Genomic DNA, 8,987 nt, shown 5'->3' with positions numbered 1-8,987 from the left:
TGTCATATTCCATACGGCGATAGCTTTCGTGGGATGCACGATCGTTGGCTCTCTGGTTGATGCGATCGCGCAGATCACATCCTCCAAGGTAATGGCAGAGATTGTTATTGCCATCGCGGCGATCTCGGTTGCCATCTAGATTAGCCATGTGACTATGGTTATCGTGGCGATTATCATGGTTGTCTCAGCGGTTGTCGTCCCAAACATCGCGGCGGTTGTCCTCCCGATGGCGGTTGTCATCCCGACCACCATCATGGCCACCGTTTCTGCCTTGACGGTTATCTGATGGGTCATTATTGCACGAGCCATGTTGGTTGGGTGGCTGTGAGCAACTTGAGTACTGGCGGCTGTGGCTTGACTCGATTGAGACGGATGGAGCCCGGGCTTGATTTACAATCTCTGTGGTCTGGGCCATAGCAGCCGTCAGATAAGCTTGTATATCATCGTGAACTGCCAGGGTTTCTGAGGTATTGGGTAGCCATTGCATTGTCGCCATAGCAACGGCTACGTTGGCGCTTGGAGTCCTGAAGACTTGTTTGTCCCCCACCCTTTTGAAGGCATTGTTGAGGTCATGTGGCTGGACCCTTATGCGTCGTGCCTCCTCTTCTGCTTCGGCTTTGATTTGTCGACGATTAAACCAGTCAATATTGCGTGCTTCACGTGCAATCCTTTCTTGTTCTATTTCACCGACTGCTGGTGGTTCATCATTACTGACAACATTGATCAAATCCCCTCGCCTTGGTGGGAAAGACGAGAATTGTGGGAACCCCGGGGCGTGGTCTGGGATATCCAGATTGTATTCGACGCCTTCATCATCATGATGCTGGAGCTTGGTGTGGACGGAGGCATTAGATGCGATGCCAGATGAGGAGCTGGAGTCACCCTCTTGGACTGTGTGGACGGATCCTTCTTGATAATCCTCAATCTGGATCATGTTGACAAATTTGCTTGTCTTCGGCTGAGGTCGATGTATAAAACACAGATCCGAGCGGCGTTGTATATTATATGTGTAGTTGGAGGCAGCATTTCGCAGGCCGTAGGGCTAGGCCTGGTAGTTCTCCGTCGATGCTTCGTACTCGGAGAGCCGGAGACCCATCGTGGAGGCTGGCCGGCGACGAGCGGAACGCCCTTCAGGAGTAGATATGACCATGAGATCTGTACCAAGTCGTGTAGGACGACTGGCCTGAGCTAGTCAGGTAGATCTATTGTGGGGAGCAGTTACCTGCTCATTAGGTTGACTTTGAATTGAACTTACCAGAGCTAGGGTTTCAGCGAGTTTGGTGTCGACCCGATCAATGGAGTCGAACAGGTCGGTGTTGTCGATCTGCTTCCTTTTGTAGCGAGGAAGCGGACGACGGGTTGTCGGCATGGCTAAAGATGATGCGGGCATGGTCGGAGCCAGATGTGCCATGATCGGAGCCAGATCCATCGTGGTCGGAGCCGTATCCACCGTGGTCGGAGCCATAGCCGATGCAGGTGAAGCAGCGGTCGATGCAGATTGAATCCACGCCTCCTCCGTGGTCATGGCGATGAAGTCGTCGAAGCTGGTGGTCCAGGTGATCTGGCCGACAGTGAACGTGAGGCCGTTCGGTGTAGCCACGGAGCCGGAGATGATGACCATCTTGTTTGCTTGGAGAGCAGTACGCACACCCCCTACCTGGCATGCCACTGTCGACGAAATATGGTTGGCAGTCTACCTAGGGGTATGCCCAAGGTAGTAGATTATCGGCAGACAGATGCACAAGCCACAAACAAGACGGTGACGCAAGATAGACACGAGGTTTTATCCAGGTTCGGCCACCAAGAAGGCGTAATACCTATGTCCTGTGTCTGATTGTATTGTTGTATGTCAATGAGAGATGTTTTTTAGAGGGTCCCCTGCCTGCCTTATATAGTCCAGGGGGCAGGGTTATAGATCTAGAAACTAATCCTAGCCAGTTACAATTGCCATAGGTGGCCGGACAAGGATTCCTATTCTAACCGACCAGGATCTTGCTTGATCTCCAAATCTGCCTTGGCTCCTTGCGCGGGACTTCGAACAAGTTGCTTGGGCCGCGCGTTGTCTTCCAGTGGACCGGACCCCCTGATCCGGACCGGCCCAAGCCTAGCCGTAAGGGTATAGGGGTTAATACCCCCACACCAGGTGATGACAGATGCTTGTAATTCAATATTTAGTGTAACCTGGATTAGCTTCTGTGTTGAAGCATCTCTTAGCTTTTTAATTTCTTTGGTTAAATGATAACTGGTGCTTGTAATTATACATGTAATCACCTATATGAATTTATGAACCATGCATTTATCTTTACAACTCAAATGCTGATCTGAAATGTATGCTACATGGATGTTTGTGTTTCTCTTTCTGCCACATCTTCTATTATTCTACAGAAAATGTGCCCTACAGATAGTTTACCACAAAGCATGGGGCATGCATATTGGCAAGTATTTAGTTCTAAATATGAATTATCATTGTTGTAAATCTCTGAAGAGAGTTATCTTCTTTTCTTTGATACTCTTCTGTGTCCTGTCAGCTAACTGATAATTTGGTTGCATCCTTCTTCATGCCAACATCTAACACTTCTATAGTTTTGTGGTGTATGTCACCTACTCACCTAGAGCACGGTTAGCAAGCCTTATGATAATGAAAATTTGTGTCTTGTACTCTTAAATGATATGCCTAGATTTCGTGAGTACCCAGACTTTTAGAATGGAAGTTTGGGCCTGCATGTTGCTTGCTTTGTTATCATTGAATTTCTAGTGGTAGCTCTACTGCTGAATTTTTTTCTAGCTACAGATTCAGAGGTTATTCTTAATCTGTAGCCATTCAAAAGATTATACAAATCCTACTGCCAAACAATTGGTAGTTCAAGGTTTGCACACCAGAGTCACTTGTTATGTGATAAGAGTACATAACCTTCTTTAGCAGTATAGCTTTGGCAAAACTTAGCCAAGTTTTAGGGTTCCAGGGAAGTCTCGTACATTTTCAGTCTAAATAGATGATGTGTGAGAAAATCTCCTAGTGCTCTAGTCTCCAATCCCATATTAATGATTGATGAAACCTATTCCCTAGAGATCATATCATGTGGGTGGATTAACATAAAATTTCACTCTACCATATTTCAGTCTTCCATAGAACATGCAGTCCCTATCATGTGTGCTTTTGGGTAGATCATGACAAATGCTTTACTTCAAGTTAAAATAGCGCATCAGATTACTTGGTTCATAGGAGATGCATGCTGGCTTAATATACTTAAGTTTACACACAGCAGATAAAATATTTCAGAGGAAGATAAGCTTTCGGAACAAAGCTTTGCAATTTGTAGATGGTTCTCAGTTTCCTCTGGTTCTAAATATTCTGATTATTTTGGAATTTTGCATACTGTGCATTTCATATTAGGAGAAAATGGTGTTGGGTTATTCCTCAGGAATGCTGAAAATAGCAAGTGATGAAGTAAAGAGCCTCATTTGTTTCTGTATCGTATAGTTGAACATAAAATAATCAAGGGAACTCATGCATAGATGTTGCATTTCAGTTTTGGCGTTCTTTCAGAAAACAAACAGTCCCACAAGACCTCGTGTATTTGCTTCTCCAATATAAATGAAAAATGATGTTCTATGATTGACTGAAATAGATCAACATTGCAAGAGTTAATGTACAGAGCACATTGCACTGATATTTCACAATTTTTCATGTTAGGTACTATGTGGTGTTGCAAGTATTTTGGATTGGCAACCTTTTGAGGTTCGATCAAAGAGATGTTACATGTTCTATAGAGTGGCAGCAACCATATGTGCACGAAGCTGGTGTTCAAGTATTTTGGAGTAGCAGCAACCATATGTGCATGAAGCTGGTGTTCAAGTATTTTGGAGTGGCAACAAGTGTCCGAGAATTGCTGCAGGATGACATGAATTGCAGTTTTGTTCTTTTGTTTGCACCTACTATTGTGTAGGACAAAGACATGGAACTATTGAATGCCACTTTTGTGCCCAAGTCCTGATCTATTGATCTCTTAGCTTTAGTCATAACCAATTAATACAAGACTTGTAGTATGTCTATACATGTCTATAACTGACTAATCTATATCTTGGACCTATATGGCTCTATGTACTATGATCATCAACTTGACCTGCTATATATATATATCAAGTTGGTGTATGTATCGAAGATCTAATATATTATTTATACAAAAATCAAGTGAATTGTTCAATGTAATGCCTTCTATATGAGCAAAAGTGGATTTGTCAAATTATTTTAATTGTAATTATATCTATATAGTTTTGTCGATAGTTTTTTTTTGGCAGGGTATGGTTTGTAAAATACCTTAGAAATGGTTTGGCCAACATACAAACTGACGGGAAAGGTCTTAACTGTCAGCGTAGATCTTAACTGTTGGCAAAGGTTTCAACTGTCGACGTAGGTAGACCGTTTGCCTATACATAAAGTGTCGGGGATTCTATTAACTGTCAGCAAAAGTTTCATCGACAGCTTCTAGCGTGACTGTTTCTAAACTATTGACAAAACTTTTCGTGGGAGGTTATCTGTCGGCAAAGGTGCCCTTTGCCTACAATAGAAAGTGTCGGCAAAAGTATGTTGTGTTATAGTGTAGTCTGAAGCATACTCGTTTGCAGCACTGGGACATGGCTGATAGTGAGTAGGCACACAAGCCTATAGTGGTAAAGTGTCAGGGTGCTCTGGTGCCTACTGCTACTGCTACTCCTATCGCTAAAGAAACTCAGCAAACCCTCTTTGTACCTAGCCTACTGTCGCTCCTCAGTCTCAGGCTCACTAGCTACCTCATCTGATAGTGGAGACCTAGGATGATCAAGCTCAAGTCTAGCAGCAATCTATTTTAGAGTCCGAGTGTCCTTCGTCCTAGCTTCCCTCTCTCTCTCTGCTGCCTGGTCTAGATGTCTCTGCACATCCCAAATATAGCACTAAACATCTTATGAATAGGAGAGGGAGTACTACAGCGATGTGAAGAAGAAAATGAAGGAGCACGTGGTGGAGGTGAAGCTCCTGCTGCTGCTGCACCACTCTCAGGTGCATCTACCTCTACTGCTCCCCCTAGACCAGGTGGGGGTACTCTAACCTCTATCAAGTTGTCCACTATCTTTAGGACTTTATGCTTCTTGTCATACTCAAAAGTGTGTCCTATGACCTTCTCAATCATATAGATTATGTAGGGTGCAAATCCACAACCCTTGAGGGGCCTCTCACCCACTCCTGATCTCTGACCAAATAAAATCAAAAACGCTGAATGGTTGAGCACCTAGTGACATCCTATAGAGCAAGTTTTTGGAATAATTAGCAATGTTCCCTTTGTCTCCTCCCTTGCAATCAATGGTCTTTCTGAACATCTTGTCTAGGTACCTGTAGGTAGGGTGAAGACCAACTACCTTCCCAACTGCTCTTCTCTCACCTCCTGGTGGGTACATGTAGAATACCTGCTCAGGAGGTAACACCTGCTCTGTGTTGATCCTGTCTCTCTGAAGGTCCTCCTCTAAGAAGCCAAGAAAAGTTGCAAAGGCGTCATAGTCTACACTGTACCATTGGCCCTCAAGCATCCAATGCATACACCTTGGCTCCTCTTCCACAAACAAAGTGGCATAGAACTGTGCAATGACTTCAAAGTTCCAATCATGCACAAACTCCATGAGCGAGTATACACCTGTATGGTGACAAGTGGTAATAGCATAGTCAATGGAGGACTTTCATAGCTCTCTGACATATTTCCAATCTATCCACTGAGACTTGGCAACCACAGGATTCCTAGCAAGTATCACACTAGTGTAATAATCTAGATGCAATATAGTGTGAAAGCGATGATCATACTAAATCCTAGGCAAACCCCTAGGATTAGTCCTCCTCTAATCTCTTGCTCTCTCAGTCATACCCTTTCCTTTGTAGTTGACTCTGACAACATAATTGGGTAAAATCAGAGCATGTACTTCAAGAAGGCCATAGTGCATGCCCTGACCTGGGTGGTACACTGGAGGTGCCTATTGCTCCTCCTCTATTTCCTCAGAGTTGTCACCATCATCTGACTCTCTGTCTGAATCTCTATCAGTGCTCTTCCTCTTCCTATGCCCAACTCTGTAATCCTTAGTTTCATCATCAGAAGAGGGGCTGCTATCACCATCACCACCCTCTCTATACTGTGGAGCGCCCCTAGTGGCTCTAGAGGGTCTCCTGCTGCTGCCCTGCTCCTGCTGACTGAATCTGGGATGCAAGTCCTACCTTGCCTTCTTGTATTTCTCTAATGCAGGATCATGCCTATGCTTGGATCTAGGATCCTGTCTTCCACTCATGGCTGCTGCCCTGTATCCAAAATGATTTGCCCTGTACCCAAACAATATTTCTTATATCATCGTCTATATATATACAATTATTTATCCAAAATCTCTCAATCACCTATCCCATCCATGGTCAAGGTTTGCAAAATTAATTTAGACAAACAATCATAAATATAGAGACACTAATCAATGAGTATTGAGTCGAGACTGCAGCTGAACCTACACTGCTGGCTCATACCGAACATGTCCGGTATGCGCATGCACAGCAACCCTAACTAGGGGCTCACGCTCAATCTCATCTCCAATTCAATCCAAATTTTAACCATGGCTTCTAGACCTCCAATGCAGCATCTTGACCAAAGGAATTTAAAAATGAGGCACGAATGAGTGGATCGGACGGGTTCCAGGTTTTGAAATACCTAGGTTGAAGAACTCAAAATTGATTTCAAATCCATGGTGAAGATCCTTGATCCTTGTTGTAGGGGCACTCCAATCCTTCTCTCTTCTCTTCTCCTTCCTTCTTTGCTTGCCCATGGTCTGAGGAGAAAATACGAGCTACTACAGTGGCTTTTGAGGGCTAGGGCGATGCTAATGTGAAGGAGGGCATGGAGAAAGGTAATGTGAGGGCGTGGAGGAGTGCAGCTCAGGGAGGTTGGCCAAAGGCGCAGAGGGGCCGGCCAACAGCGAGCACGGGCACAAGGGCGAGATGAGGGTGAGTGGCGACGCAGCTGGGCAAAGTGGATGGGAAAGAAATAATAAGCCTCAGACCAGGGCCAAAGGGGTAACTTATCATGACCATCCCGTGGATACCAGACACGTCCAGTATCGGTACCAGACACGTCCGGTATTTGTGCGTTGTGCCCAAACTGCTCCAAACTGGGATCTCTTCAATTCAAAAAACTTTTCACTGTCACTTCTTAATCCAAAACAACATATGTCCTTGATCCAATCTATATGTGATCACTTTTCTTATCCAAATGCCAAGAGTAGCACTTCTCTTTTCCAAATATTTGGCATAAACATGATTTTGCTTACTTGAGAGAGATATAGTGAGACATAGTAGAATATGGACTTAAGAAAGCCATGTCATGTGTGATTAGTCAATCAAACAATCAAGGAGAGCTATAATCATCACATAACAAGGCTAAGTCACAAAGACCAAGATTCAAATAGTTTTTTAAATTCACACCACCTACACATGCTAGTTATGGGTTTTGAAAAACATCTCTCCTATGTCACACAAATGCACACTCTAGCATATAAAGGGCCTTATATGCACTAACAATGCATGAATGTAAATACATGCCTTTGCCTTGAGCCCACAAGAATTCCACTAAGAAGATACATAGCATGATAATCTTTATGTTGACCTTAATTGCCAAATAATTATGCTAGATAAGAAATCAATTTTTCTTCCAAGGATACAAGGAATGTTAGATAAATTTGTTAGTCCACAAAGGTGCAAAATAGAAACTGAGTTCCCCCTAAATAAGTGCTTTAAGTAATTTAAATGACTTTCAACTAGCACTTTATTCTATTAAGAATTTGGGAGTCAATTTTCTATTTTGACCAACACGAAGTAATAATGCCATATTTAAATTTGAGTTCAAGAGATGCTCACAATCCACTTAGATTTGATAAATCACAAGCTTCTGAGTAAATTAAGGATATATGAAAATATATGGATCAAACACTCAGTTGCAATCCAATTAGTGTTCTGGTTCCTGTAATACTAGACACGTCCGATAGGCATACTGGACACATCTGGCATGTTTAGAATAGAGTCTCTTCTCTTTCTGTCCCTAGCCAAATTGGACACGTCTAGTAGGCATACCAAAGACGTCCGGTAGGTGCAGGACAGAGACAATTAATCCGCTACTTGTGATTCTTCGTTTTAGCTCTAGTATTTCTTTTATGCCCTGCATCTCAACAAATAAATTGCTCTAGTAGAGAGCTATTAAAAGCACCATATGGCAAACATGATAATGATCAAGTGAAACTAATTAGCCACTTTCAATATTTCACAAATATGCCTATTTGTGAGCCATTGAGCACAAAACACACAAAGTGACTATCCTAAAAGGTTTAGGTACTTGTTACCAATGGTGAGGATGAAGTAGATGATATATTTATTAAATTATCTTTGGGTTAACCATATAAGAAATTATGATAAGAATTGGTTGATAGATTGAGTGAATATTTTCAATTTGCTTGCTCAACCACCCCGAAGACTTCATCTCATCACCAAGTACCTACATCATTAACCTAAGCACACTTTGGTACCCAACTCTTGTTGGGTCCTTTTGGGTTAGTCAACAAGTGCTTAGGCACCCAAATGGCTTTAGCACTAGTTTGTGGTGAACACATCACCTTGCTAGTGCTAACTCCATTTGTGGTCTTCCTAAGCATATCATTATAAACAAATATGTTCGACTTAGGAGTGTTACCATTTGGGTATTCATAGCTTAAATGCCCCTTTCTTCTACAAGCATAGCATATGCGGCCTTTGTTTGCTCTATGCTTGCTTTGCTTGTATGGACATCTATCAACCTTGTGGCCCATCTCATTGCATCCATAGCATCTTCTTGTTGCAACTTGGGCTTCCTTTCTTGCCTCTTTGTACATTGGGCATTTCTTGGTATTATGCCCTAATTTCTTGCTCATGAGACAAGCGTTTTGTCCATCACTTTTCTTTT

Source organism: Miscanthus floridulus, chromosome 1 (genome assembly GCF_019320115.1).
Source record: "Miscanthus floridulus cultivar M001 chromosome 1, ASM1932011v1, whole genome shotgun sequence".
Lineage (NCBI taxonomy): Eukaryota > Viridiplantae > Streptophyta > Magnoliopsida > Poales > Poaceae > Miscanthus > Miscanthus floridulus.
This window is presented reverse-complemented; position numbering follows the sequence as displayed.